We start from the raw sequence: 23,300 nt of genomic DNA, 5'->3' as shown, positions 1-23,300 counted from the left end.
ACCATGCACAGAAAACTGGTCTCCGCAGAGAGGCACCACAGCATCTTGGAAAGCCTGGGGTCTCTTAATTGGTCACCATATTTATTAATGGGCCCCTACTCACCTTAACCCAAAGCAGGCCCACCGCTTAAGGAACAAGTGTATGTTTGTACATAAAGCAAGTTTATTGTACAATCATCCAGGGAGGAGCTAGATGACCCTATGGATTCAAGCAAACCCAAATCTCCCCAAAACCACATAGGTTGATACATTATATACATTTTTACAACATTTAAAACACTCCAATATGTTCTATTACAATCCACCCCCCACAGGTAATTGGACAAGACCTATACAAAAGAAATCCAATCTTTCTTCAATTCTCCCATTCTCATTGGCCATGATCATTTTAACGGCCATCTTCAAATCATATTCATAGCACAAACCTTTTTAGGATTCGTCCGTGGTAGGTAATGATATCATCACAGAGTTACACATTCACATACAACCATAATTCATTCCAAATCCCAGCTGGTCTACTGCCTCTTCATCCTAAATGTAATTTGCACATGGTTTGCACTGATACTTTAAAAGACATGAGAGAGAGCAGAATAAATAGGGTCCCTTTGAACTGGTGATAGCATCTCATTCACCCCGGATTGCATCACTGGAACATTCTAATTTATACGACTACCAATTCAACACACATGGCCTCCGGCCACATTCTGAATAGTAATCAAAATAGAGGGACTTTCAATCACTCTGGCGTTGAGCGTCAGTTCACCCCACGTTTATTGTTGTTCAAAAACAAATAGCCGAAACCCTCTGTCAAGCTCCCATGCAGTTAAAAGAGATTACATCTGCTTTCTGCAAAACTATCGGGCCATAAACGCTTCCCGGTTTGTGAGCTGACCATCTGCAAAGGTTGTAGTTACTCATTTAGCCTTCCTCTGATCTCTGAAACTCTACACAATCAATTTCTCAAATGTCACTTTAAAATTCACCTTGATAAACCCTGATGGCCGCATTCTAATACATTTATTAAAAAAAAGCCCCATACATATGGATTTATACATTCCCTGTATATATATATATATATATATCAGTGTACATGCATCTATCATGTTCTTCACAGTGGGTTCTCTATGAGCAGTTCCCTTCTTTGCATGTGCATTATGCAAACTCCTTGTGGCCCCGTTTCTAGGCACTTCATAGCACATTATTTCTGGATTGTGTGGGTATTTTACTTGGCGGATTTGGCATTTATCTTTCTATGTGTGTTCAAATCTGATCGATATCAACTAGAACACAACGTAACACTTAAAGCAACACATCCATTCACATTTAACTATATTGGATACATATAATAATTTTCAACATTGCATTATCTTTGCCGCACCCCCAGTCACAAATATGATGTGCACAAAATGAACCCATCTTCATCATTCGGATCTTTCCTGACCACCCCAACAAAAGCAACAAAGGAGAAGGACTGTGAATAAAGAGCAGGACTAGAACAAAGAGTATGATGGCGGAGGACTGTGACAAAGAAAGGCTTTGATGAAGAACTGTGGCAAAGAATTGTGATGAGCAGGGCTGTTCTGAAGATGAAGGGCTATCTAAGGAGAAGGAACGTGAGAAAGGACTATTCAGAAGTAGAAGGACTGTTATAAAGGAGAAGGATTCTGTTGATGGATGGACTGTGACAAATAAGAATGGCTATGATGAAGGCGATTGACAGGGATGAAGGTTTGTACATAAGGAGAAGTAGTGTGCCAAAGATGAAGAGTTTTGTCTAAGGAGAAGGACTTTGATGAAGGAGGAGGACGGAGCCTATGGACCATGACAACTTTCAGCCAAATCTGAAGACTGGTGTTTAAAAGGTTATGAAATGATCATGAAATCAAATGATTTTGAGGTATTCAGAACCTTCAATCCATCTGTTTTTGATTTCAAAATTCCCAGAGAGACAAAATAAACATGATTACAAATTATTCTTCAGTTTGGTCTGATTTGTGCAGTGAATTTTGCTATCAATGTTCTCCTGAGGATTCCATCGCAGAGTGCAGCACTTAAAATATACACAAGGCCCCTCCAAAAACTTTAGAAATCCCAAACCACAGAAATTCCGGGAAACCTGTTTTTTTCATAATGGTAATCTCAGATTAGCATTTAGGAAGTGATCTGAATGCACAATGCTCAATTTGTTCAATATCCATAGACAGGGTCGGAACGGCCCGTCGGCCATTCGGCCCATGGCCGGGCCGATCCCAGGCCCTGGGGCTGGTCTATTTAATGTGGGCCGGCAGCGGTGTGCCAGGTTACAACAACCTTGGCTCAGGGCTGGTTTGCCTGCGGGCTGCAGGCTGCAGCCCGCTCAGCAGCCAGCTTGCGCCTCGGCCGCAGCACCGCCGATGCATTCATTATAGAAAGGTAACACACAAGTGTTACCTTTCTTTGATCAATGTATTACGTAGGCGTGATGGCCTGGCAGTGCCCTGGGCCCTGAGCTGATCCAGCACTGGCGTGGCGCAAGTTGTAACTTGCAAATGCAATGAATCACAAAAGGAGCAGCTCCTGGGCCAGGGGCCACTCTTTTTGTTCTGATTCATTGCATTTAAAACAACAAAGCTGTAAGGACTCCACTCTTAGCTCATGGGCCGAGGTGCGGGCAGGGAGCAGGAGAGGCTGAGGAGGACACCTCAGGCAGCAGCATGGATGGAAATGCCTGCATCCCCTTCCCCACATTTCAGGGAAGGGAGTGGAAGGGCTGCGCTCTGCGTTTTGACGGCTTGGCTGCACCAATAAAGACAGTAAGGTAAGGAACTGTCCCTTCTTCTACCAGGTTCAGCAGCGGCACTGGGCCCTATGGGTAGCCTCATGTACCTACACTTGTCTCTTTATTTGTGTTGAAATCCTTTGCCAATGAAAGCAGAGGTGCAAAGGAAATGTTCTTAACTGGGCGTGGAAAGCATTACTCCTGTTTGTGTGGTGTTTTATCTTTAGGGGACATTTCTATGTACTCTGTCAGTTGTTAATTGTTAGTAAATGGGGGGCACGCAAATCTCTACGTGGAAGCGGGGTACTCCCTGGCATGAGCCCATCCTTCTTTTGGGAGCCGGGCCAGGACTCATCAGCATATGTGTGGTCCCCTTCTGTACCATCAGCCACTGGCTAAAAAACAATGAAATGCAAAACTGCCATAGACATTTCCAGCCCTTCTGATTGCTTCATGGATTTGCATGCATTGCTTTCAGCTGTTTTTAGTGTGGCTCTACGCCCAGAAGTGTGCCATGTTCTCACCTTCAGTATGAAATTGAACTGCACCTCACTCATGAGAACCAACCAGGCAGAAACATGCCTGCGGTTGTTTGTGTTTACATGTTGCAGGGGTGACGAAGCTTAGCAGTTCAGACTCCAAAGCTTCCTTTGGTAGTGCAAACGATGATAGGCACAGGCCTGTATCCCTTCTGTCATTGGAGGCTGAAAGAACTAACATGGACTGCATAACTTGCAAGTCAATTTGTCAATGCTTATGATCTGCCCATGGTGAGACTTTGGGGCATAATTTAATGGGAAGTGGGTGTTATGCTTTATCTAAAATGGTGCTGGTGCGCAATGTATTCTGGGAGCGCTCTGAGCCATGATGGATATTTACTTCATGCCGCAGTGAAAAGCTGCACACATTTTGCTGAGTTTTAGATTCACGGTGCTGAGAAAAACATGCTTTCCAAACCTGGTATGCGGTCAAGGACATTTCTGCTGGGAAAGCTAACTTTGTTATGGTTTGCTACTGTTCTCTGGGTAGCGTGTTTTTAGAGAAGGGAGGCACTGCGCTTCTTGGGGGGAGCTCTTGATTGACCCAGCTGGCAACCGACGGCTGTTCCTCAACTGCGTAAGTGCAATTTCCAGGAGGTTCGAGAATTGACTCCCCTTTGTAGAGTGTGTATATATGAGGAAGCCCGGAGGTGGTCAGGTGAGACATCAGCCGGAGAAGGACGCGTACGTCCGGCCCTCCTGTGAGCTGTGGTGCTCTCGGCCTGGCTGTTCCCAGGGTCTTCCAGCCGCTTCTGGGCGAGATGAGGAATCCTGTTACGCTCACGGTGATGTATTTCCTTTTGAATTCTTTACTTCTTCTGTGATTTATGTCCATATTATTTTTGTGAGTTATTTCTATGTACTTCTAAGCTTTGAATAAATAGCCATATAAGAGCTTATTATCTTCTAAGAGTGCGTGGCTGTGAGTTATTGCGTTTGTCTACGTTCAAAGTGTTTGCTCTGTAATTGCATTGGTGATTTATGTTTTGTTCCGTGCACTTTGGGGAGAGCAATACATTTTTGGCGTCACGATCAGGATACTTGTGATGAGTTGTGCCAAGTATTCAAGAATGTGTTCTGTTGAAACGTAGATAGGATTTGGTTGTCTTGTAAGTGAAGTTGTTGAATAGTGAAGTTTTTTTCTCTTTTGTAAGTGCGTGAGTGCCTGTTGGAGTGAGTGCAGCATGGAGCGAAAAAAATAAAATAATATATAGATTCAACGAGGTTTTGTTTTGTTTGTGATAATGAGTAGTTTGTTCAGGAAGAAGAGCGTTACCGCTGGCGGTGACTGTTCTGATGTTGTTAATATCAGGCTGGACTAAGAGTCCATATGATAAGTTGTCTCAGGCGTGGGCATGTGGTGCCGGTTTAAGTGAAACATGGGATCAAGGATTGGGAGATGCCAATCCGGCTGATGTAATGGCATGCTTGCAACAAGTTCCAGTAAAACGTGGTAAAGAATGTGCGGCATTAGGTAGACGAGGTTGGGTTCTTTTGCATGCTTATAGGAAAATACATCAAATGAAAGTGGAAATGAAAAATGAGGTCTTGCGATTAGAAAGCGAGCTAGCTGCAGAACGTCAGACTGCGTTAATGCAGCAGATTCAAATGAAACTGTTTAAAGATAAGGCCGACACATATCAGGCAGTGGCCGAGAGGGCAGCAGTCAGAGTAGCCCGGTATAAGTATAGGAAAAGACAGGGAGTGGTCAACAAAAGAAAGGTGGCAACTGTAATCGCTACCGCTGGCGTAGACTGGGATCCGGATAAGTGGGATGGTGATATTTTTGATTCGACCAGTCTAGAAAGTAGGTCCTCAGATGAGTCTGACCCCAAAACAGAGGCGAAACAGAAAACAGTGACGGCTAAGCCCGTTAGAAGACAGCGAGCCGGACTCCACCCGCAGAATCCTGCTGGCGGAATGGTGGATTTAACCACGCTGGAGGAATACACACAACAGGAGGTAGGGGAAATTATTACCCGTTTGAGGCAAAAATCAGGGGAAGCTTTACTGACATGGATGGTGAGATTACTAGATGGGGGTGCTGCAGGATTGTTGGTAGATTCTACGGATTCACCGCGTTTTTTACCCCTGTCAATTGACACCAATGTACAGGAGGTCTTAAGAGCAGGACCGCCCCGTGATGCAAATGGTCAAGATACGCAGGTGTTTTTGTTGCACCTGGTGGCCCAAGCATGTAACCGTAAATACCCTATTCCCACAGATTAGCCCAGTGAAGAAACAAAGTGGTATACGTTGAGAGAAGCCATTCAAAACGTCAGAGAGCATGCTATGAAAGAGGCTATTCACATAGATGCTCCTGATCACATGGGAGCCGTGCCGCTCTCAGTTTCAACTCGAAACATGGTGATTAGAACTGCGCCACCCGCATACAAAAGTGTCATTATGACTTTGCTCGTAGGTATGACGGGCAAGGCTACTGATGAGGTAGCAGATGCCATTCGGCAACTTGCAGATTTGGGAGAGTGGGATAAGCGTGATAACAAGCCACAGGAGAGAGAGGGGCGTAGTGAGAGAAGAACCGAAGGCAGGCGGCAAGATAGCAGAGACTCCCGGGTGTCCCGAAAAGACATGTTTTTGGCTTTGGTAAAAGATGGTGTGCCACACAAAGAAATTGATGGTATAGAAACCAGAGTAATGTACGAATTATACAAAAAACGAGGACTTGCAGCCAAAAAGCGCTATAAACAGGTTAAGAAACAAGTAGTCGCCACGCCACAGGGGGACACCTCACCTTCTGCTCCCCCTGCGGAAGAACAAGACGAAGGGTCTATGGGGACACCTTCCCTGTACCAGCCAACATACGCTGATTTGAGAAAGGTGGTGAGTGCGATGCTATAGGCGGAGTCGAGTCACACTCATTCAAAGTTTAACTAGGGCTTCGGCCAAGCTCCGGCAGTGTCTGCCCGCATAAAAGTGGATAGGCGGCCTCATGTTGATGTTAAAATTTTTTGGGGGCCAGGAAATACACAAGGGGTGTGAGCATTGATAGACACCGGGGCGGAGGCCTCTTTGATTCATGGTAATCCAACACGATTTAAAGGCATACAGTTTACTATTACAGGTTTAGGCATGCAGTTTACTATTACAGGTTTAGGGGGGAAGGAGACCCCCGCAGTACAAACGAAAGTGGAGATGAAAATAGGCAATTTGAATAGACAGAAATACCAAGTGTTGATTGTCCCGATACCTGAATATATAATTGGCTTTGATATTTTGGAAGGGTTAACCTTGGGACTTGGCGGTAAAACATACCAGTTTGGGGTGAGTGCATTAATCTGTACACCCATTACCGTAGGCAAATTGAAGATGCCCCCAGTGCAAGTGCCAGTGGCAACCAAGCGGGTAGCAATGAAACAATACCGCCTTCCTGGGGGGCACAAGGAAATTTCAGACACCATCAAAGAGTACTTGGAGGCGGGTGTATTACGCCCTATTACCACCTCATGGAACAATCCTCTCTGGCCTATTAAAAAAGGAGATGGGTCGTGGAGGATGATGGTGGATTACAGGGAGTTGAATAAACATACTCCTCCCTTAGTGCCCGCAGTCCCAGACGCTATTACCTTGATTGAAACTGTCCAAAGGTTTGCGGGGACTTGGTATGCAGTGATCGATTTAGCTAATGCATTTTTCTCCGTGCCAATTGCTGACGAGTGTCAAGAACAGTTTGCATTTTCGTTGAGTGGACGTCAGTACACTTTCACGAGGCTACCTATGGGGTACATACACAGCCCGACTATCTGTTACCGGCTGGTGGCAGAACACTTAGACAAGATACTGTGTAAACCTGACATACAAATCTCTCATTACATTGATGATATTTTTGATCCAAGGCAAGGATGAGCACAGTGTGCAAAGCCAGTTAGATGTCCTTATGGAAGGATTGAAAAAGGAAGGGTGGGAGATTAATCCGAGTAAAATTCAAGGTCCAGCTGAAACAGTGATATTCCTAGGGATTCAGTGGCATCATGGGCATCGAGAAATGGTGCCAAAAGCCTGACAGAAAATACTTGAATTGACCACTCCAATGAACAAAAAACAAGCTCAGCCGTTTATAGGATTGTTTGGGTTTTGGAGACAGCACATTTCTCATTTAGGACAGATATTGGCCCCCCTCTACAAGGTGACATGAAAGAAATATGAGTTTCAGTGGGGGGAAGAGCAGCAGAAAGCCTTTGAGATGGCGAAAGACACCGTGCAGCAGGTGCTTGATTTATGGCCCTTGAAGGAAGGAGAGGTGGAATTAAATGTGTCTGTACAAGACAATTATGCTAACTGGAGTGTGTGGCAGAAACAAGACAGGAAGCGTGTGCCATTGGGATTTTGGAGTCGTAAGTTGCCCAACGCTGGTAACTCATACACTCCATTTGAGAAGCAATTGCTGGCGTGTTATTGGGCTCTGGTTGATACCGAGCAGATGACGGTGGGCCATGTATTCATGAGACCAGAAATAACAATCATGCAATGGGTACTGAGCTCTCCTACGCATTGAATATGACATGATCACAAAGCCAGCATAATTAAGTGGAAATGGTATATTCAAGACAGAGCCAAATCAGGAAAGGGTGGAGTGGCAAAATCGCATGACCAAGTAGCCACATACCGCCCTCAGATTACATACCACCGGAAGTGTCTGAAAAACGTGAGTCTCCCGTGAAATGGGGAGTACCTTACAGCGATTTGACCGTAGAGCAAACAGAGCATGCTTGGTTCACGGATGGTTCAGCGCGATATGTGGGAACTGAGCGGTACTGGAAAGCAGTGTCGTACAATCCCAAAACAAAAAAGATGTTGACAACGACAGGGAAAGGGAAGAGCAGTCAGTTCGCAGAACTTTGTTCAGTTTACCAAGCATTGAAACAAGAGACCCCTGGTCAATGTTATGTGTACACAGATCCATGGTCAGTGGCGAATGGATTGGCAGTGTGGTTGCCAACTTGGCAAAAGAATGGATGGAAGAGTCATTCAAAAGAGTTGTGGGGAAAAGAACTGTGGTAAGATATTGCAGAAATGTTATCACAAAGTGAAGTCACTGTATATCATGTGGACGTGCATTGTGCCACAGATTCATTAGAACGTTGGTTTAATTCTGTTGCAGACGAACACACCAAGATTTCATCAGTGGATGCAGAGGCTCAGGAAGACGATTTGGAGGGTTTGGCCAAATGGGCCCATCAGAAATGTGGGCACCTTGGAGAAAAGGCTACTATCAGGTGGGCACAAGCTCGAGGAATTGGTCTTCCTTTAGAAATAGTGAAAACAATCATTTTGCAATGTTCCGTGTGCCAACACCAATTACATAGACCTATACCCCAGATTGTTCAAGGTACATTGAGAAGAGGAAAATTACCAGGTCAAATTTGGCAGATTGATTATATCGGTCCCATGCCAATCAGCAGAGGTTGTCAGTATGCATGCACTATTGTGGATACATACTCGGGATATTTGATGGTTTTGCCGTGCAAACGTGCAACACAACTGAACACCATCAGGTTGTTAGATCAGATCATATTACATTATGGAGTGCCTTTGCAGATTCAAAGTGACAATGGGTCACATTTCAAAGGCAAACTAATCAAAGAGTTTTGTCAGGAAAAGAGCATTGAGTGGCTGTACCACGTTCCCTACCATTCAGCTGCTGCAGGGTTCATTGAACGAATTAATGGGTTACTGAAAGAACAGTTGCGCAAATCTGGAGACGGCAGTTTGGCAGGCTGGCGTGATCGTGTGTTTGATGCGGTGCAAGTATTAAATAATAGGCCTGTGTATGAACATGAAACTCATTTGATGCGATTAATGGCTCCTACTTTACAGGTTCAACCCAATTCAGTCAGAGAAACACTATTGCACTGGGAAATTACTCCAGGTTCTTTAGCTCCCTATCGAGCAACTCCAGAGTCAGCAGGGGTAGACTTGCATTCCCATGAAGAAATCAGATTAGATCCAAGAGGAATAGTTGTAATTGAAACAGGGATTGGAGTACAGATTCCCCCAGAGCATATGGGATGGATTGCCCCTAGATCTGGCCTAGCATTGAAGGGAGTTCAAGTTTTGGGAGGGGTAATTGATGCTGATTACCAAGTCATTCTAATGAATAGTGGGGATCGATTGTTGTCAATCCACAAGGGTGATCGAGTGGCCCAATTGATAGTCATCCCCATTAAGTTGTCCATGATTAAGAAGGGGGAGCCTCCTACAGTGTTAACTACCCGTGGGGACCGCGGTTTTGGCTCTTCAGACAGTATGGTACCGGGTGCAAAGGTGTGGGTGGAAAAGCTGAGTGGTCCACCAGTGCCCGCAGATATCATTGCATCAGGCAAAGATCAAGTAGTTTTAGTTATGGAGCCTGGTAGAAAGAAATGGCAATATGTACCCGCAGAAAAATGTTACCTGAGAGAGTGATGTGCAACACTGATATCTCTTGTCTGGGTTTGCTTTGTAGATCCTGTGTCTGGTTGGAGTAACTGTGGCACTAAATGGACTCCATTTGGGAGAGTTAAACAGTCTGCTGCTACCAATGAAAAATGTCACATCTGTGCCAGTGATCAAGGGGGTACTGATAGTGATGAATAATGTTGTCCCCAAGCAGCCTTATGCCAGTGCCGAAAAGCCAACCAGAGAGAAGACATGGATTTGTGAAATGCGACAAACACATCAGGAACCAGTGAAAACAATCTTGATGCCAGTCGTGCAAGATGCGATCGTAGGAAGGCGAAAACACTCTCCTATGATCACGCAAGAAGAGAATATGTGGATATATCTGGCACAGCAAGTACTGAACATATCACACTTTTGTCTTACTGATGTGCCCAATGCTGGAGCTTTATTGACTACATGTTTAGTAGCGGTGCCGATGCCTGTTCCTGTTTTAAAGCATATCTTCGGCGTCACACACAATGATTCTTTAGTTCAAAACTGCGACATTAGACAATCTTTTTCAGTTTATGAATACTGTCGGTTCTGCCAAGAGACTGACCGTAAATGGAGAAATTTAACACGTGTTATTACTTACAATATAACTCAAGGTGATGTATGTTACGTTATGACCTGCAATGCCAAGAAATTGGCAAATGCCGACAAATAGAGTTGACCAATCAGCGTAATCATACGATGTTCGAGAGGCGACTGTGTTCGCGAGTGTCACGCAAATGTACCAGTGTAAATAATACTATGTCCTGCAATCATACTGTGATAACTGCTAGTCATTTGAATCATGTGAAACTTCCAACAGGATGGCTCTTTTCATGTGGTAACATTACATATACTTATATTCCAGCTAACATTTCTGGAGGTCCATGTGCTTTAACTCGATTAGGACTAATGATGTTTCCTTTACACTCAGCGATAACTTGAGGTAAAAGGTCAACTTTCGAATCTGTAGGTCTATCTCCTGACTGTGATTCACATGTACATCTGTTATCAGAAGCTGAGGTTCTAGCATTAACCCTTTCATTAGTGGGAGTTTGGGGTTTAGCCGCTGGAGGTTACAAATCTTTGATGAAATTAGCATGTTTAGTAGTTAAAAGCCTTAATCATACTTCGCAGGCTTTAGAAGAATTACTCCTTGATAGTCAAGTTATTAGAAAAGCAACTTTGCAGAACAGAGCTGCTGTTGATTACCTATTGCTAAAACATAATTTAGGGTGTAATGCATTTGAAGGTATGTGTTGTTTCAATTTAAGTGACCATTCACGATCTATTGAAAGTCACATTCGAGGTTTGAGGGATCTCATTTCTCAAGTGTCTCAAGATCGTAATAGAAATTGGTGGGATTGGTTATTTTCATGGATACCTGATATTGGGGGTACATTACGTTACATTTTTGCTTGCATTTTTATTATATTGTTGATCATAATTGCTTGTTGTTGTTGCATTCAATGTATTCCCAATTTAGTTTTAATATTTCGTAGGTTTCAGAGACCGATTCCTGTGCCACCGGGCTGTGGAAGGTAAATATCCAAGGGTGGAATTGTTATGCTTGATCTAAAATGGCGCTGGTGCGCATTGTATTCTGGGAGCGCTCGGAGCCATGATGGATATTTACTTCATGCCGCAGTGAAAAGCTGCACACATTTTGCTGAGTGTTAGATTCACGGTGCTGAGAAAAACATGCTTTCCAAACCTGGTATGCGGTCAAGGACATTTCTGCTGGGAAAGCTAACTTTGTTATGGTTTGCTACTGTTCTCCGTGGAGTGTGTTTTTAGAGAAGGGAGGCACTGCGCTTCTTGGGGGAGCTCTCGATTGACCCAGCTGGCAACCGACGGCTGTTCCTCAACTGCGCAAGTGCAATTTCCAGAAGGTTTGAGAATTGACTCCCCTTTGTGGAGTGTGCATATATGCGGAAGCCCGGAGGTGGTCAGGTGAGACGTCAGCCGGAGAAGGATGCTTACGTCCGGCCCTCTTGTGAGCTGTGGTGCTCTCGGCCTGGCTGTTCCCGGGGTCTTCCAGCTGCTTCTGGGCGAGATGAGGAATCCTGTTATGCTCACGGTGATGTATTTCCTTTTGAATTCTTTACTTCTTCTGTGATTTATGTCCATATTATTTTTGTGAGTTATTTCTATGTACTTCTAAGCTTTGAATAAATAGCTGTAAAAGAGCTGATTATCTTCTAAGAGTGTGTGGCTGTGAGTTATTGCGTCTGTCTACGTTCAAAGTATTTGCTCTGTAATTGCATTGGTGATTTATGTTTGTTCCGTGCACTTTGGGGAGAGCAATACAGTGGGCCATGCCTCACCGGATCTCCTACTCTGACTAGGGGGATATCAGTACTCCTGCTAGACATCCCCCCAGCTATGGGCAATGTTTTGACTCCTTCATAATTCGATATGTCTGTGAAGGAGAAGGCAGCCTCCCAACCCCCACTGTTAGCATTTATAACATAAATAACATAACTGGTGTATTTGTGGAGCACGTGTTCAAGCCGGAGGGGTATCTTATCAGCGTTGACATATAGCAGATGTTTATCATTGCCCGACTCAATGATCCCCATTTATGCAATGCAGAATGATGATGGGCTGAGTGGGCCTGCAGGGATTCAAACCTGTGGCCTCAATGTCAAATATAGGTCCCTGTAGTGTATGCATTAGTTCACTGATGCCGTTAATATACCTGATGCTGGTAAGATAGCTCAGTGGGTTGAGCTTGTGCTGCTGCATTCTGTGTCAGGTTGCAGGTTCGAATCCCAGCAAAACCAACACATGCTTCCGAGGTTGATAAATGGCAACTGACTTCAGTTGGGGGATATTGTATGTAAACATTTCTGTGGACAGCTTTTTGGTGAAAGCGCGATATAAATAACCCACCATTATCATCATGCCCATTGAGCTGTGCTCATTGCAGGACTTAGTCCACTAAAGCAACCCGGGCTGCTTCTCAGGGCAGCACAAAGCTATTGCATCTGTCCCTGGGATGTCTGGGCTGCTTCGCCTTCTATGCCATTGGTGGAAGCAGAATCTACCATTCGATCCCATGGGAAGCCTCCCTTCACGCTGGGCATTTCTGATTCACAGCTCGGGGTAGCAGATGACCCCACATGTGTTCCTGTATTCCATTCCTGGGAATTGCTTTTGCTTTAGTTTTACTCAAGTCCATTGTCTTCAATAGGCGTGACCCCATATTACAACTCCCAGGTTGCAATTGATACTGAAATAAAAGCCCAGGACTGGGGCATGCTGTTCCAGATGAGATAGCGGAATCTGCGAACCCTAATATAGCACCAATTTTATGTTTATATGATGGCATCACACATAGAACCACAAACAATACGTATGACAAACTTTAATTACCCAGAAATGTGCATAGAGGAACGTGCACTGGAGATAACTGAGACTTTATTCCAGTATACAGTCAACCGCATGACACCTTCAGCTGAGAGCCTTCTACACTCATCCTTTCCTGGCTAGAAGAAAGTATTGAGGTGGGCTTTGTAGTAAAGTGCTGGGTGGCCAGCTCACGGCTTAAGCTCTAGCCTCTGACACGAGGACAGACGCACTTGGCAAGTTCCAAACCCAGCAAGGAAAACTCATCCCTTCATCCTTCCAAGGTAGATGCATTCGAAACCTTGATATATGATAATGATACAAGCTATTATTACAGCGCTAGACAGGACAGGAATTGAACATGAAGCGCTATGTGCTATGTTAATGGTTCGCTTGTGTTCACTTGTACAGGCAGTTCACAGGACCCCCTCAGCTGAGCAAGCTGCATTCAGCTTTTCCCATACTCAGGTCAGAGTTCCAGCCCCCTCTACTTGGTCCTCGGGTTTCCCCCGTCTTCGAGGTGCTTTCCGGAGCACCTGAATAAGCATCCATTTCGGACTATGTATTTTGCTTTTCGCAAGTTGCAGTAATAGCATGTTTTTTATGCCGTTGTCTCTGTTACGATCATCACAAAACATTCCATCTCTGTGACCTGGGTCACTTGACAAAATCCTAAAAGCTTGTGTACAATGTAGAAATATTTGACCATAGCACATCAAGTGGCCATTGACTTCATTGTGCCACAATGAATGCTTTGTTGTAATGTGTCTATCTTTCCCATCTCCATGGCATACTGTTCAGGATGTTTGTTTGCATGTATGAGGTAAGGAGTGTTCATAGTGAGGGATGTCCAGTGAGTGCGCTGCTTTCCCTGTTTTGCCAACCTCTGACTGAAGCCTAAAAAGTAGATGCATGCAGGCTTGACATGTGGCCACATTTGCACCAGACCTGCAGATGAACTTAACTGGTCTGCTGTTATATCTCAGTTACCAGTTTAATGGTACCCAGTTGATAATAATTGCTCATTTTACTATAGCCGATATGATAGCTCAGTGGGTTGAGTGCTCGCTGCTGCGATGTGTGTGTGATCTGCAGGTTCGAATCCCATCAAGGCCATCTCAGCCTTTCATCCTTCTGAGGTCAATAATTGAGTACCAACACAGGTTGGGTGATATTGTATGCATATTTGTTCCATAAAAAAAGAGCTTAAGTGTAAGTGCTATACAATAACATATTATCATGTGGCCTTGGACGTCTGCTTGGGTTCACAGTAATTTGACAATATGGATCTATACACACAGATATTAATGATACATATGGTGATCCATTCTTGTACGCAAAGTTATGTTATTTTATGAGTCGTGTTGTAATGTAACAGACACATGAACCCTCCAAAGTAGCATTTTCTGTAAAGTCATGAATTGATGCAATTCACGGATTATGGTTTGAGGGCTACTTTATTTGAGGTGAGGGGTGGGCCACTTTTTTGAGGCCAAGGGTGGCCCACTTTTTTTGGGTGTCCAGGCCTATTTCTTGTCCCAGTCCGACCCTGTCCATAGATGAGGAGATGAATTGCTCTCTAAAAACGCATTTTCTCTTTTTGCATTAGGAAAATGTGCACATTCGGTTGCTCTTGTAGAATGCTCCGAAAAATGGGTCCTTCAAAGTAGCTCCCATGCATGCACAAGTCATGGAGACATGTTTTTGTATCCATCCAATATTGTAAATACATTTTTTTTAAAATACCTCCCTCGATCTTCTCATCTAAAAAATGGTGATCCTTCCTTGTTCACAATAAATATCAGCTCGTTGCATTTTGTAATTTGAATGTATTTAGTTTAGTAGAAAACAAGCGCTCGGCAGACCTTATTAGAAGTGAAATTTAAATATAAAATAATGCACGATCGCCGTGTGTCCTTTGATTGCCTGTCAAAGCCGCTCAGTGTAGCAATTAAGTCATAAAAGTGGTTTATTGCTGGCTTGCTGTGCATAATCACTTTGTTGCCCATGACAACTGTGAGCAGGCCTGGCTAATTCCCTGCAAATGACTGACAGTTGAAAATAATTAAGGAACAGCTAACTTTAGCTCTGCCTCCAGCTCTGATAGCCGCTGGTCTGCTTTGTTGGTAGATGTAAAGGTTTTCGCATGAGATTCTCACTTAGCCCACCACAGTGTCAACAGGTGTGCACATAGCAGGCCATCCTCTGGCAGATGTTTTTCTTCCCTGAATTCCTACTAAGGCCCAGTGCTAGGGCATAGTCTAGCACGTGAAAGGGGCCATTTTGCGCCAGGCTGTATGAAAAGCAAACATGTAAATGTGTTTATGCGAACGGATGAAAGTTTAATGATTTTGTGAAACTGGAGGCTTGGTAGAATGCATTTAACTACTTTTGAATCTACTCGTAGAATAGCAAAGAAAAAAAAGTTTCCTGTTCACTCACTTTTGCTTTCATGATGTGTGGCGTATTTTGCTCCATGTTCATGGCTGAATGCTTGATTGCCATTTGGAATGGTGTAGAAGGCCTGGCTTTTTTGATTTATAATTTAATAAAATGATGTGAGTAATCCCATCTCTGAACGGAAATCTGTTGATCAGATTCCTCTTTCATATGCTCCATACCAAAAGCATAGTGTACACCGGTGCACTGATGGATCAGTAGCCTGATTACAGTGCCTGCCCTACAGTGGCACAGAGTCGGTTCAGGTCTCAGGTGCCCTTCTGACAGCTGCGATGACAGCCAAAGTCCTTGCAGCACACGGGCAGCATTTTAGAAAATATGCACCCCCGACCAAAATATTATGAGTGGCCCTAGTGGCAGGGTAAGCTCTAAATATAAAATGTCCAAGATAGGGCATGGTTCATGGCACTGCTCTTAATCTTTGCTGCCACATCAAATTGATATCACACATGTGTCAGCTCTGTAGGCCCAGTTCAGCTGTGGAAGAGTTATATGTATTCTCCCCAGACAGGATGGACCATGACCTGCTGGGCTGAATGTAGACTGGGCGGGTGCCGCTCTTTGTTCCTTTCTTGCTTTTCAAAGCTTTATTCTGTATAAAACCTTTAGCACACATTTTTAGCAATCATATACATAAACACAATAATTTAAATATACACTAAAAACAAACTAATGCAGCCCAATAAAAGCCACTATAAAACACTATTACAAATATTATATCATTATCTGCTATCACATCTTTTGAGGAAAGCACACTCGCAACCTCTTTATAATATCATTTTCAGTTTTGGCTATTAGAGTGAGTCAATCCTCATGCATCTTTGCCTCAATAGCCATACCCAATGCACATACCTTGCAGAGGCCAAAACAACTTTCCTTTCAATTGAACATATCAAAAATTGCATAGCTTGGTTAGTACTTCATACCCTTTGATCAATAAGTAACGGTTTCAAGTGCAAGCACCTTAATTCCAAAGTAGCAGGGCCAATTAGCATATAGTGAGTTAATGTTTCATTGACAGATCCACACAATGGGCATAAACTGGATCTCGAGATTGACCATGAACGTGTATAGCATGCAGTGTGCAACATCCCTAGACTCATTCATACATACAAATAATGTTCATAGAGTGGGTGAATTTCATCCAGAAGGCTCTTTGAATTTCCCATCATATCACTGCACAAAAACTCTGGGACATTCTTCAAAGAAGCCCTTTTCATTTCCAATTTTTCTATAGATGTTCTCTTAGCTTTTGCTTTGAGATCTGCTTTTGAGGTCTTCTTACAATCCAGGGGGTTGTCGCAGAGGGATCCTGCATCCAACATATATTACAAATATTTTACATGGGCCATCCGACAACAGCTTTTTGCCCCCTCCAAAAGCAAAAAATGACTCAAAGCATCTCAATACACTGCTAGCCCCGGAGAGGTCCAAAGTCAAACCCAGTATACCACAGGTTTGAAGACAATCTGGTCAGCTATAGGAAAAACGCTAGGGTCTGTTAGAACCAGCAAAGTGGGGGAATTGTTGGGCAACAGAAGTAATTTTTTCATCAACTTATTCTCAATACTGGACAGTGAGGCTGAATTGATATAACCCCACAATTCTGGCCCATGAAGGGCTGCTGGCAAAGCTTGTTTGTCGTCTAAATCCATAGCCGGCAAGATTGCCCCAATGCCATGACTAGAGAAAAAAGAATATATCCTCCCACTATATTTCCCCAGGTTAATCTTAGCCTTAAGAAGTTGTTTGGGCCATCCCCCTGATTCGTGGAACCTAATCCCCAAATACTCAAAAAATATGGCTTGTTCCAACTTTGTATCATCTATTACTATTCTCAGGGGGGTGTTCTTCACAAAAGAAGATTTAAAGGCCATAACTTTGTTTTTTTCACATTCAATTCCAGTCCGAGCTCACTGCTTCTGCTCTTAAAAATAGCCAGTGATGTTTCTAGAGCCTTTGCGGATATTGCCTGGATTACCACTAGATCTGGTTAAAAAGGGTGGGCCATCTCCCTGCCACAATTCTGGGGGGTGGGGGGGGGTCGAGAGCGCCCTCTTCCAGTGCTTCTACTATGCCCTGTATATAGATTGAAAAAAGGAGGGGTGCTAAGACACAGCCTTGGCGCACGTTTCTATTAACAGCAACAAATGGCATTGATTGTTCCCCCCTAATCCATAGCACACAGATGCCTGGGTTTCTGAATACGGCATTTTGATAGCTTCGACTAATGGCACAGGTGCTTTACTTTCACTTAAAACCCGGCAAAGAGTATTTCTTGAACTGTGTCATAAGCTGTTTTCAAATCCACGAAAATGACATACAGCTTAGTTTTTGCCAGGATTACTTATTTTTGAATTAATAAGAACAAAAGGAAGCAGTGATCCGCAGTGCCTCTACCGGCACGGAAGCTAGCTTGTGCTTCAGTAATTACCACAACCTCATCTGCCCAGCTTTGAAATTTGGTCAGAGTAATCTTTCCAAATATTTTCCCGACCCAGTCTAATAGTGAAATTGGGCGATAGTTCTCTGGGTGACCTCACCCTCCTTTCTTATATATGGGAACTATAGTCACACCACTCCAGGCCTTTGGGATTTCGTCCAGTGCGGATTACAGCATTAAAAACCTTAGATAGAATTGGAGCCCATATCAATATTTCGTCTTTATAAAAGTCCACAGGTATCAAAGCAGAACCTGCCACTTTACCTGACTTTTGCGTACTTAAAGCAATGTCTACCTCATATATGGAAATTTGCCATTTCCATGTGGGGATCAATCTATCCATGTTTTCTTCAGAAAGATTCCCTACTGCTGTTTCCACGCTTGCATACAGTCTGGAGTAATGCCCCTACCACACATCTGCCGTGGTACAACATTGTAAAACCTGGTCAACATCCAGCTCACTGGATGTTACCAACCTCCAGAAGCCAGCACTGTCTCCCAGGGCTAAAGCCATGCGTAAAGCTTCCCACCATGATTTTACATACTCATTTTTCCTTGGATATTAGGGCCTTATATTCTACCCTAAGCCTATTGTTATCGGGGACTGCACCAGAGCTTGTACACATAATCATAGCTTTTTTTGCCCTAGTACAGTCCTCGTCATACCAGGCATTTACCACTGTCACGCTCCTTTTTAATTTACCAACTGTGTATGTCAAAAATGGGGTTCGTTTCCTACCTAACAACTCAAATTCTGCAATAACCATACTGTCTGACAGACTATTGCTACAAACACCTCCCAGATTATCTATAATGCCAGCATTCACTTCTGATGTTTGCATTCCACATCCATTTGGCTGCTCACTCTGAAAATGGGCTTCTTAGTGGCCATTACATCGGCAGGATGTGTGAGCGAGCCTCAAGCACTCTCCTGTAAGCCGCTATTCTCGATTTTTCAAAGAAAGTCTCACAAAGTCCTTCCAAGGTTATTACCTAAAGTGGTGTTGGATCTCCACATATCTCAGAACAGGGAGTGAACAGTTTTTTTCCCACCGCCTCTTGCCTCCAAAGAGGAGGAAAGACTCCACAGGCTCGACCCTTAAGAGGGCACTACGTTTCTATGTGGCTAGAATGGCAGATTTTTGACAGGCCAATGAGTTATTTGTTGCCTTTTCGCAGTCTTCCAACGGACTAGCGGTGAGGAAACAAACAAAATCCTGCTGGATAGTCCTCTCTATCGCTGAGCGCTATGAGCAGTTTGGGAAGGAATTGCCTTCACGCTTTCGCTTGCATTCCACTAGAGGCGGGGCGACTGCCTCTGCACCGCAAAGGGGGCGTACAAGTGAAAGAGATTTGGCAGGCCACAACTTGGTCATCTCTGCACTCATTTACAAAGCACTTCAACTGGGATGTGAGGAATCTACGGGTGTATGCAATCAATTGAAGGAGAAATTACTTCATGGTAATATTCTTTCTAATGGATTCTTTCCTGCCATGGATTCCTCATCTATGCTATCCATATCCCAGCGCAGCTGTTCTTCAGAAACTTTTCCGCCTCTACGGGTGGATTCCTCTGCTCTGCATCATGTCGGTCCGACGCCTCCATGCATCCCGTGCTGGAAGTGACTGTGGGATCAGTATGAGTAGCTCCGCCCCATGACACCAGATCCTTTTTTCTGCACACTCTCCGTTGAAGGCCTCTGGCTTCAAGCCCTGCGTGGACAGCGGTAGACAGGTGTCTATCTCCGATCCGCACCGCGTGTGCTTGTACTGCTTGGGGTGAGGACCACAACCCCCAGGATTGAGGGTTATATCGGTCTTTTCGTGCAGGTGAGGGAAGCCCATTTCAGACCCGCCTGGGCCTCGTAGTGTAATTGGCATTGTGCTTTTGTATTAGATGTTTAGTGCTCCCAGCGCTGTTGCCTCTGCCTTTCCCTCTCCAGCATCCATTCCCTTGTTAATCTGTTCCTTCCCACCAAGCATCCATTACCTTGTTAACCTGTTTCCTCCCTGATTGGAGGCTGCACCGTTGCGCTTGAGCCTGCCTTCCCTGCCGTGTCCCACACTCGCCATTCTGGCATCGTGCAGGTGAGGGAAGCCCATTTCAGACCCTCCTGGGCCTCGTAGTGTAATTGGCATTGTGCTTTTGTATTACAATTTTAGCGCTCCCAGCTCTGTTGCTTCTGCCTTTCCCTCCCCAGCATCCATTCCCTTGTTAAAGTACTAGGGGCTTATGGTCACTCGCTCTTCTATCTACCACTTCAAAGTCAAGAGCTTTAGGCCAACTGCTACCTGTAATAAAAATATAGTCGATACATGACGAACCATTAAAGCTGTTACATTTTATTTTTGCTGGTCGATCACCTAATAGCCTGTCATTGCAAGCCCTTAGGTTTAAATTGCCAATATCGCAGGATGATTCCACTGCCCACTCATCTACCCTTTTCGATGGGGTGGCCATGAGAGTGGGTATAGACCAAGCTACATCCTGGTCATCCCGAAGTTCATCAGTTGCTTCCAGTGGTTCCAAATGGAGGCTCATATCTCCTTTCACTAAACTGATTTCACTTCACAAAATTCCTGGGTCATTTGAATTGATCATTTCCTTCCATTTCGATGGCACTCCCATACCCACTGTCACATTAGGTCCGTTATAGAAATTAATTAGCAAAAACCGTTCTCCACTTGTTACCACTGACAGCAACTGAAGATCTACAGAATCAGTTTCAACATTAACCGCCCTCCAATCAAGGTTTACATCAATCCAAATGTGCAGCCCCCCTTGAAATTCAACAAGATTTAATGCCTATGTTTCCTGAAAAAATATCACCTGATGCTCTCTAGCAAAGCAACACCAATCTCGTTCAGCAATTACTCTACTTATGCCTGCTATATTCCAGGAAATCATTTTTGGTGGGCATAAAACCATTTCTACATTCCCTTGCTCGTTCGTTCAATCCCCCTGTTCCGAGTCGCCAATAATCAAACTCAGACTGCCTTCTACGGACCGAATCATACGCCCCCTCCAATTCTCATTATAACATACCGTCAATTTGAACCACAATTTTAACAATGCAGCTGTACAAGTGCAAAGCAAAGATGCAATAGCTGGTGAGGCCAATTCAATAAGCGCCCCATTTATAGTGCTATCCAACTTGGGTAATTCCACATACAATAGGTCACTGCTTTTGATCACTGAAAGCAATGGGCTGCTTTTCCATAATGCAAGCCAACACAATCGATTTAGAAAAGGGCTGTTGGTCTTTGGAAAAAATTATTCCAATTTCACCAAATGACCTAGTATCGTCAGGGTCGGATTGGCCCTATCGGTCTTTTGGCCACGGGCCAAATCACTTGGAGGCCCTGGGGGCCAGTTTCATAAGCCCCAGCACACTGGGCCGGTTTTGGTTTACACAGTTTGCAATTTACGTTACTTTAAGTATGTAAATTACGTTGCTTGCAGCTTGCCTGAGGCCCGCTCCAGCAGCCAGCTAGCACTGCACTGATGCATTCATCAAAGCAAGGTAACACCTAAGTTACTTTGCTTTGATGAATGCATCACAAAAGAGTAGGCCAGTCAGGCAGCCCGTCCCTCTCCAAATGTGAATTGTAAGTAACACTTTGGGTGGGGGGTGGAGGGTTGTCTGTGGGTGGCTGGCTGGGGTGGCGGGGGGGCTGGGAGGAGTGGGAGGTGTTGGGTTTTGCGCGGGCCCCGTAAACCGCGTAGGACAATTATCACGCGGGAGCCGGGCTTCGTGCAACTCTCTTTATTCGGGGCACAACAGGAACTGCCCAGCATCCCCCAGCCCCCTCCCTAGCCCAACGTCACTTCCCCTTGTCAGGGGATTAAGACCGCAACGGCGGTCTGCCCACACAACGATGTGGGCAGGCTGCAGAGCCCTCAGGAACAACCTGACATCTCCCCCTTTTTAGAAACCGAGGTGCTTTCTCCTCCTCACTCCATTTCTTCTATGAGTCTGTGGGGTTTGATGCGGCTTCTCTGGGGTCGACCACTGTGACCAGGCGTCCGCTCGGCCAGGCCCTGGGGTGACGAAATGTCCTCACCTTCTGAGGCCTCGCTTTCCTCTGCGTAATGGCTGTCCTGAATGTGGTCGTCCTCACTGTCTACTTCTCTGTCCTGTGCGTCATCCATGTAATACCTTTTGAGTTTGAAGTACGACACATTTCGAGTGACGGAGGATCGGTCGGTTCTCTGGGCCGTGATCATCATCCCTTTCTTGTGCGTGACCGTCAGCGGTTCCGGTGCGAACGTGGCATCCTCCTTGCGTTGCTTGGGTTGCTGCAACCACACTTGGTTTCCCAGTTCCACGTTCGACTCCTGTGCCTTTCTTTTGTGCTCAGCGTTGTCCTTCATTTTGGCTTTAGCTGTGTTGTCCTTGTGTCTGGCCTCCTGTTCCAGGGGCGTGGCCATTGCCGAGTGCGTGTCTTCCGGCAACCGTGTCTGGATTGGTCTGCGGAACATCAAGTCAGCTGGGCATATGCCCGTCGTGCTATGAGGGGCGTGACGATAGTCCCTGAGGAACTGATAGAGTGCTTGTTCGAATGGTTTATGGAGGATGGTCGCTTTTTGCAGGGTTCTTTTGATGTTGGCCATGAACCTCTCGACCATCCCGTTGGCCTGTGGCCATCTCGGAGTTATCTTCCGATGGCGGAAGCCCATATATCTCGCGAAGTTCTCGAAGTCCGTGCTCATGAACGGCGCTCCGTTGTCGGATTTTATAATCCTGGGAATGCCGTATGTGGACAACATGCGGTCCAGTACAGGGGTGACGCTGGAAGCTGCGGTGCTGTCTACAATTTGTGCGTCCGGGAATCTGGAGTGTTCATCTATTAGCACTAACACATAGGTGCCATTTCTGAGAGGTCCAAAGAAGTCCACCGCCAGTTCTTCCCATACGTGTTTCGGTAGTGGCGACATGTGGAGTGGGTTTGGGTGTGGAGGCGGTGCTACCTGCGCACACGTCGTGCATTGTCCTATCATTTCCTCCACCATCGTTTCCAGCCTGGGAAACCACACTTTTTCCCTTAGTAGTCTCTTGGTGGCAACCACTCCTCGGTGGCTTTCATGTGCTACTTGAATTGTCCTGGTGTGCAGTGACTTCGGGAGGAGTACTTTGCACCCTTTTAATAATACGTGATCGTCGACAATGGAGAGTTCATCCCGGACGTGGTCTATTTGTTTGATATCTTCTTGGATCTCTTCCGATTCATGCTGCACCTGTTGACGCATGTGTGCCCTTCTGTCTTCCTGTATGCAGTGTCGCACAATTCGTAGAGCCGGGTCTTGTTCTGAATG

This window comes from Ambystoma mexicanum, chromosome 6q (assembly GCF_040938575.1).
Source record: "Ambystoma mexicanum isolate Mex_15411 chromosome 6q, UKY_AmexF1_1, whole genome shotgun sequence".
Lineage (NCBI taxonomy): Eukaryota > Metazoa > Chordata > Amphibia > Caudata > Ambystomatidae > Ambystoma > Ambystoma mexicanum.
Note: the sequence above shows the minus strand (reverse complement) of the source record.